Raw genomic sequence first — 8931 nt, 5'->3', positions numbered from 1 at the left:
GGGGGGAGCGCCCACCGTGTACAGGCCGATTTTCATGCATTTCCAACCGTGGGAAGGGGTCCGAAAGGGGATGGGGGTGAACGTGACTGCTCAACCCGACTTTGAGACCTGTAACGCGGGTAGCTCAGCCGGATTTGACCCGGCGGTTCTGGCGACGGTCTCGCCTTCGAGGGGGGAGCGCCCCGCGTGTTCAGGCCGAATTTTGTGCATTTCCATCGGCGGGAAGAGGTCCAAACGGGAATGGGATTGAATGTGACTGCTGAAGCCGACATTGAGACCTCTAACGCGGGTAGCTCGGCAGGATTTGACCCGGCGGTTCTGCCGAAGGTCTCACCTTCGAGGGGGGAGCGCCCACCGTGTACAGGCCGATTTTCATGCATTTCCAACCGTGGGAAGGGGGCCGAAAGGGGATGGGGGTGAATGTGACTGCTCAACCCGACTTTGAGGCATCTAACCCGGGTAGCTCAGCCGGGTTTGACCCGGCGGTTCTGCCGACTGCCTCGCCTTCGAGGGGGGAGCGTCCCCCGTGTACAGGCCGATTTTCATGCATTTCGAACCGTGGGAAGTGGCCCAAAAGGGGATGGGGGTGAATGTGACTGCTCAACCCGACTTTGGCGCTTCCGAGCCGGGTAGCCCGGCCGGGTTTGACCCGGCGGTTCTGCCGTCGGTCTCGCCTTCGAGGGCGGAGCCTCCCCCGTGTACAGGCCGATTTTCATGCATTTGCAACGGTGGGAAGTTGCCCAAAAGTCGATGGGAGTGAATGTGACTGCTCAACCCGACTTTGAGACTTTTAAGCCGGGTAGCTCAGCCGGGTTTGACCCGGCGGTTCTGCCGACGGTCTCGCCTTCGAGGGGGGAGCCTCCCCCGTGTACAGGCCGATTTTCGTGCATTTCCAACGGTGGGAAGAGGTTCAAAAGGGGATGGGAGTGAATGTGACTGCTCAACCCGACTCTGAGGCTTCTAACCCGGGTAGCTCGGCCGGGTTTGATCCGGCGGTTCTGCCGACGGTCTCGTCTTCGAGGCCGGTGCCTCCCCCGTGTACAGGCCGATTTTCGTGCATTTCCAACGGTGGGAAGTGGTCCAAAAGGGAATGGGGGTGGACGTGTCTGCTCATACCGACTTTGAGACTTGTAAGCCGGGTAGCTCAGCCGGGTTTGACCCGGCGGTTCTGCCGACGGTCTCGCCTTCGAGGGGGGAGCCTCCCCCGTGTACAGGCCGATTTCCGTGCATTTCCAACGGTGGGAAGAGGTTCAAAAGGGGATGGGAGTGAATGTGACTGCTCAACCCGACTCTGAGGCTTCTAACCCGGGTAGCTCGGCCGGGTTTGATCCGGCGGTTCTGCCGACGGTCTCGTCTTCGAGGCCGGTGCCTCCCCCGTGTACAGGCCGATTTTCGTGCATTTCCAACGGTGGGAAGAGGTTCAAAAGGGGATGGGGGTGAATGCGACTGCTCAACCCGACTCTGAGGCTTCTAACCCGGGTAGCCCGGCCGGGTTTGACCCGGCGGTTCTGCCGTCGGTCTCGCCTTCGAGGGCGGAGCCTCCCCCGTGTACAGGCCGATTTTCATGCATTTGCAACGGTGGGAAGTTGCCCAAAAGTCGATGGGAGTGAATGTGACTGCTCAACCCGACTTTGAGACTTTTAAGCCGGGTAGCTCAGCCGGGTTTGACCCGGCGGTTCTGCCGACGGTCTCGCCTTCGAGGGGGGAGCCTCCCCCGTGTACAGGCCGATTTTCGTGCATTTCCAACGGTGGGAAGAGGTTCAAAAGGGGATGGGAGTGAATGTGACTGCTCAACCCGACTCTGAGGCTTCTAACCCGGGTAGCTCGGCCGGGTTTGATCCGGCGGTTCTGCCGACGGTCTCGTCTTCGAGGCCGGTGCCTCCCCCGTGTACAGGCCGATTTTCGTGCATTTCCAACGGTGGGAAGTGGTCCAAAAGGGAATGGGGGTGGACGTGTCTGCTCATACCGACTTTGAGACTTGTAAGCCGGGTAGCTCAGCCGGGTTTGTTCCGGCGGTTCTGCCGACGGTCTCGTCATCGAGGGGGGAGCCTCCCCCGTGTCCAGGCCGATTTTCATGCATTTCCAACCGTGGGAAGTGGTCCAAAAGGGAATGGGGGTGAATGTGACTGCTCATACCGACTTTGAGACTTTTAAGCCGGGTAGCTCAGCCGGGTTTGACCCGGCGGTTCTGCCGACGGTCTCGCCTTCGAGGGGGGAGCGTCCCCCGTGTTCAGGCCGAATTTTGTGCATTTCGAACCGTGGGAAGTTGCCCAAAAGTCGATGGGAGTGAATGTGACTGCTCAACCCGACTTTGAGACTTGTAAGCCGGGTAGCTCAGCCGGGTTTGACCCGGCGGTTCTGCCGACGGTCTCGTCTTCGAGGCGGGTGCCTCCCCCGTGTACAGGCCGATTTTCATGCATTTCGTACCGTGGGAAGCGGTCCAAAAGGGGATGGGAGTGAACGTGACTGCTCATACCGACTTTGGCGCTTCCGAGCCGGGTAGCTCAGCCGGGTTTGACCCGGCGGTTCTGCCGACGGTCTCGCCTTCGAGGGGGGAGCGTCCCCCGTGTTCAGGCCGAATCTTGTGCATTTCGAACCGTGGGAAGTTGCCCAAAAGTCGATGGGAGTGAATGTGACTGCTCAACCCGACTTTGAGACTTGTAAGCCGGGTAGCTCAGCCGGGTTTGACCCGGCGGTTCTGCCGACGGTCTCGTCTTCGAGGCGGATGCCACCCCCGTGTACAGGCCGATTTTCGTGCATTTCCAACCGTGGGAAGTGGTCTAAAAGTCGATGGGAGTGAACGTGACTGCTCAACCCGACTCTGAGGCTTCTAACCCGGGTAGCTCGGCCGGGTTTGACCCGGCGGTTCTGCCGACGGTCTCGTCTTCGAGGCGGGTGCCTCCCCCGTGTACAGGCCGATTTTCGTGCATTTCGAACCGTGGGAAGTGGTCTAAAAGTCGATGGGAGTGAACGTGACTGCTCAACCCGACTTTGAGACTTGTAAGCCGGGTAGCTCAGCCAGGTTTGACCCGGCGGTTCTGCCGACGGTCTCGCCTTCGAGGGCGGACCCTCCCCCGTGTACAGGCCGGTTTTCGTGCATTTCGAACCGTGGGAAGTGATCCAAAAGGGAATGGGGGTGAACGTGACTGCCCAACCCGGCTTTGAGACTTGTAAGCCGGGTAGCTCAGCCGGGTTGGACCCGGCGGTTCTGCCGACGGTCTCGACTTCGAGGCGGGTGCCTCCCCCGTGTACAGGCCGATTTTCATGCATTTGCAACGGTGGGAAGTTGCCCAAAAGTCGATGGGAGTGAATGTGACTGCTCAACCCGACTTCGAGACTTGTAAGCCGGGTAGCTCAGCCGGGTTTGACCCGGCGGTTCTGCCGACGGTCTCGCCTTCGAGGGGGGAGCCTCCCCCGTGTACAGGCCGATTTTCGTGCATTTCCAACGGTGGGAAGAGGTTCAAAAGGGGATGGGAGTGAATGTGACTGCTCAACCCGACTTTGGCGCTTCCGAGCCGGGTAGCTCAGCCGGGTTTGACCCGGCGGGTCTGCCGACGGTCTCGTCTTCGAGGCGGGTGCCTCCCCCGTATACAGGCCGATTTTCATGCATTTCGAACCGTGGGAAGTGGTCCAAAAGGGAATGGGGGTGGACGTGTCTGCTCATACCGACTTTGAGACTTGTAAGCCGGGTAGCTCAGCCGGGTTTGTTCCGGCGGTTCTGCCGACGGTCTCGTCTTCGAGGCGGGTGCCTCCCCCGTGTACAGGCCGATTTTCGTGCATTTCGAACCGTGGGAAGTGGTCCAAAAGGGGATGGGAGTGAATGTGACTGCTCAACCCGACTTTGGCGCTTCCGAGCCGGGTAGCTCAGCCGGGTTTGACCCGGCGGGTCTGCCGACGGTCTCGTCTTCGAGGCGGGTGCCTCCCCCGTATACAGGCCGATTTTCATGCATTTCGAACCGTGGGAAGTGGTCCAAAAGGGAATGGGGGTGGACGTGTCTGCTCATACCGACTTTGAGACTTGTAAGCCGGGTAGCTCAGCCGGGTTTGATCCTGCGGTTCTGCCGACGGTCTCGCCTTCGAGGGGGGAGCCTCCCCCGTGTTCAGTCCGATTTCCATGCATTTCCAACCGTGGGAAGTTGCCCAAAAGGGGATGGGAGTGAATGTGACTGCTCAACCCGACTTTGGCGCTTCCGAGCCGGTTAGCACAGCCGGGTTTGACCCGGCGGTTCTGCCGACAGTCTCCTCTTCGAGGCGGGTGCCTCCCCCGTGTACAGGCCGATTTCCGTGCATTTCGAACCGTGGGAAGTGGTCCAAACGTCGATGGGAGTGAATGTGACTGCTCAACCCGACTTTGGCGCTTCCGAGCCGGGTAGCTCAGCCGGGTTTGACCCGGCGGTTCTGCCGACGGTCTCGTCTTCGAGGCGGGTGCCTCCCCCGTGTACAGGCCGATTTTCATGCATTTGGAACCGTGGGAAGTGGTCCAAAAGGGAATGGGGGTGGACGTGACTGCTCATACCGACTTTGAGACTTGTAAGCCGGGTAGCTCGGCCGGGTTTGACCCGGCGGTTCTGCCGACGGTCTCGCCTTCGAGGGGGGAGCCTCCCCCGTGTTCAGTCCGATTTTCGTGCATTTCCCACGGTGGGAAATGGTATCTTTCATTACGGGGACAAGGGTCTGAAGCGGTGAAGTCAGTAACCGGCATAGTTAAGGAAAGGGTTCGAATTTTCTCAACAGTACGAAAAAAGTGAGCAGGGAAGCTAGAGAAGGTGTCAGTGAGTCCCAAACGAGTGAACCGCAAAACTTAGGGAAATGCCCGAAAGCGTTTTAAAGGGTGAAATCGGGAACGAGGAAATGATGGGAAAGTGCCTGAAAGTGCTAAATGAGTAAACAGAAAAACGAAGAAAAATGTTTGAAAAGAAGAAGTGAGTAACCAGGAAAACTTAGAAAAATGTTCAAAACGAAGAAATCAGTAACCAGGAAAACTTAGAAAAATGATCAAAAAGAAGAAATGAGTAACCAGGAAAACTTAGAAAAATGTTTAAAAAGAAGAAATCAGTAACCAGGAAAACTTAGGAAAATGTTTAAAAAGAAGAAATCAGTAACCAGAAAAACTGCGAAAAATGTTTAAAAAGAAGAAATGAGTAACCAGAAAAACTTAGAAAAATGTTTAAAAAGAAGAAATCAGTAACCAGGAAAACTTAGAAAAATGTTTAAAAAGAAGAAATCAGTAACCAGGAAAACTTAGAAAAATGTTTAAAAAGAAGAAATCAGTAACCAGGAAAACTTAGAAAAATGTTATAAAAGAAGAAGTGAGTAACCAGAAAAACTTAGAAAAATGTTTAAAAAGAAGAAATCAGTAACCAGAAAAACTGCGAAAAATGTTTAAAAAGAAGAAATCAGTAACCAGACAAACTGCGAAAAATGTTTAAAAAGAAGAAATCAGTAACCAGGAAAACTTAGAAAAATGTTTAAAAAGAAGAAGTGAGTAACCAGAAAAACTTAGAAAAATGTTTAAAAAGAAGAAATCAGTAACCAGAAAAACTTAGAAAAATGTTTAAAAAGAAGAAATCAGTAACCAGAAAAACTGCGAAAAATGTTTAAAAAGAAGAAATCAGTAACCAGGAAAACTTAGAAAAATGTTTAAAAAGAAGAAATCAGTAACCAGAAAAACTGCGAAAAATGTTTAAAAAGAAGAAATCAGTAACCAGGAAAACTTAGAAAAATGTTTAAAAAGAAGAAATCAGTAACCAGAAAAACTTAGAAAAATGTTTAAAAAGAAGAAATGAGTAACCAGAAAAACTTAGAAAAATGTTTAAAAAGAAGAAATCAGTAACCAGAAAAACGGCGAAAAATGTTTAAAAAGAAGAAATCAGTAACCAGAAAAACTTAGAAAAATGTTTAAAAAGAAGAAGTGAGTAACCAGAAAAACTTAGAAAAATGTTTAAAAAGAAGAAATGAGTAACCAGAAAAACTTAGAAAAATGTTTAAAAAGAAGAAATCAGTAACCAGAAAAACTTAGAAAAATGTTTAAAAAGAAGAAATGAGTAACCAGAAAAACTTAGAAAAATGCTTAAAAAGAAGAAATCAGTAACCAGAAAAACGGCGAAAAATGTTTAAAAAGAAGAAATCAGTAACCAGAAAAACGGCGAAAAATGTTTAAAAAGAAGAAATCAGTAACCAGACAAACTGCGAAAAAATGTTTAAAAAGAAGAAATCAGTAACCAGAAAAACTGCGAAAAATGTTTAAAAAGAAGAAATCAGTAACCAGGAAAACTTAGAAAAATGTTTAAAAAGAAGAAATGAGTAACCAGGAAAACTTAGAAAAATGTTTAAAAAGAAGAAATGAGTAACCAGGAAAACTTAGAAAAATGTTTAAAAAGAAGAAATCAGTAACCAGAAAAACTTAGAAAAATGTTTAAAAAGAAGAAATCAGTAACCAGAAAAACTTAGAAAAATGTTTAAAAAGAAGAAATGAGTAACCAGAAAAACTTAGAAAAATGTTTAAAAAGAAGAAATGAGTAACCAGAAAAACTTAGAAAAATGTTTAAAAAGAAGAAATCAGTAACCAGAAAAACGGCGAAAAATGTTTAAAAAGAAGAAGTGAGTAACCAGAAAAACTTAGAAAAATGTTTAAAAAGAAGAAATGAGTAACCAGAAAAACTTAGAAAAATGTTTAAAAAGAAGAAATCAGTAACCAGAAAAACTTAGAAAAATGTTTAAAAAGAAGAAATGAGTAACCAGAAAAACTTAGAAAAATGTTTAAAAAGAAGAAATCAGTAACCAGAAAAACGGCGAAAAATGTTTAAAAAGAAGAAATCAGTAACCAGAAAAACGGCGAAAAATGTTTAAAAAGAAGAAATCAGTAACCAGACAAACTGCGAAAAATGTTTAAAAAGAAGAAATCAGTAACCAGAAAAACTTAGAAAAATGTTTAAAAAGAAGAAATCAGTAACCAGGAAAACTTGGAAAAAAACACTTAGAAAAATTTTCAGCAAAGTGTGAAAAATATTCTAAGTGTCAGCGGAGGAAAATGCTGCAGCATCGGGAAAGATTCGCAAACTTACACCGAACATGTGCTCCGAAGTGCCGGAGGAATTGGGTGAATTGAGCCCGGCAAATGGCCAGCTGTCGTTTTGTGCCTGCAGCCCGAAAACTTTAACTTTGTCTGTCGCGGAAGTCCGGACCGAGAAAAATCCAAACGGTTTTGACCGGACCGAGTTCCAGACCGATGCAGTCAAATTTGGAATTCAGACCCATTCAGTGCCACTTGTAGTTTTTCCGCAGTGAGGTTGGCGGGGTACCCGGAGATATATGGGAACACGATTTTTAGAACAAAATGGCGGCGCGGGACCGTTCTGAAAGGCATCCGAAAAACGGTTCCACGGGCATAGCACTTTAATGACAGGTATGAGTGCATGCCGGAGAGCTCTTGGAAGTCGAATTTTTGACACTTTGTCAATTTTTTGACAGATTTGACAAACTCTTTCTGTCTGTTCTAAGAGTCAGTCAGAGACTTGTGCGGCGGTCTTTTGACACTATTGGAGGGCGGGCAAACCCCACGTTGACTCCGGCCGTCCCTCCACAGGCGCTCGTGTCCAAAATGAAGGCGAGAGACGCGAGTGGCCTGGTTCCCTTGGGTGTTGCCAAGAAGGCTGCGGGCTGACCGTTGCCTGAGCACTCCCTAAAGCCTCTTGTGATGAGAGCAGACCTCGCCTGCCGCACGACCGGCTCTGGGAGTCGTTGGGCCGCTATTTGTGAATAGTCTGGTCCTCCTCTGCCACCCGGACAAGCGCGATGGCTCTGCCGCCCTGCGGTGCTCGTCACCCAGGTTTGGGGAACACGATACTCGTAACAAAAATAAAAGGCGGCTCGGGACCTGCAGGCGAAAGGGGTCCCGTGGTGCTAAGCACGTCGACTTCGGGTCTCGGTGCAAGCCGGAGAGCTCACGGAAGTCTAAAGTTTTCGGCACGTGGTCGAATCTTTTCAAAGGCTTACCCGGCTCTTTCCGTCCATTCTGAGAGTAAGTCAGAGGCCGGTGCGGAGGTCTCTTGACAATCGGAGGGGGTGGTGGCCCTCCGCAGGCGCTCGTGTCGAAAATGAAGGCGAGAGACGCGAGTGGCCTGGTTCCCCTGGGTGTTGCCAGGAAGGCTGCGGGCTGACCCTTGCCTGAGCACTCCCTAAAGCCTCTTGTGATGAGAGCAGACCTCGCGCGCCGCACGACCGGCTCTGGGAGTCGTTGGGCCGCTATCTGTGAATAGTCTGGTCCTCCTCTGCCACCCGGCCAAGTGCGATGGCTCTGCCGCCCTGCGGTGCTCGTCACGCAGGTATGGGGCACACGATGCTCGTAACAGCAAATAAAGGCGGCTCGGGACCTGCAGGCGAAAGGGGTCCCGTGGTGCTTAGCACGTCGACTTCGGGTCTCGGTGCAAGCCGGAGAGCTCACGGAAGTCTAAAGTTTTCGGCACGTGGTCGAATCTTTTGAAAGGCTTACCCGGCTCTTTCCGTCCATTCTGAGAGTCAGTCAGAGGCCGGTGCGGCGGTCTATTGACGACCGGAGGCTCCCATGGGTGTTGCGATGAGGGTGGAGGGCACAGAACCTTGCCTTAGCACTCCCTAATAAAGCCTCTTGTGAAGAGAGCAGACCTCGCGCGCCGCACGACCGGCTCTGGGAGTCGTTGGGCCGCTATCTGTGAATAGTCGGGTCCTCCTCTGCCACCCGGCCAAGTGCGATGGCTCTGCCGCCCTGCGGTGCTCGTCACGCAGGTATGGGGCACACGATGCTCGTAACAGCAAATAAAGGCGGCTCGGGACCTGCAGGCGAAAGGGGTCCCGTGGTGCTTCGCACGTCGACTTCGGGTCTCGGTGCAAGCCGGAGAGCTCACGGAAGTCTAAAGTTTTCGGCACGTGGTCGAATCTTTTGAAAGGCTTACC

This window comes from Chiloscyllium punctatum, unplaced genomic scaffold (genome assembly GCF_047496795.1).
Source record: "Chiloscyllium punctatum isolate Juve2018m unplaced genomic scaffold, sChiPun1.3 scaffold_796, whole genome shotgun sequence".
NCBI classification, from domain to species: domain Eukaryota; kingdom Metazoa; phylum Chordata; class Chondrichthyes; order Orectolobiformes; family Hemiscylliidae; genus Chiloscyllium; species Chiloscyllium punctatum.
The sequence above is the reverse complement of the archived record's forward strand: the minus strand, read 5'-3'. Positions refer to the sequence as shown.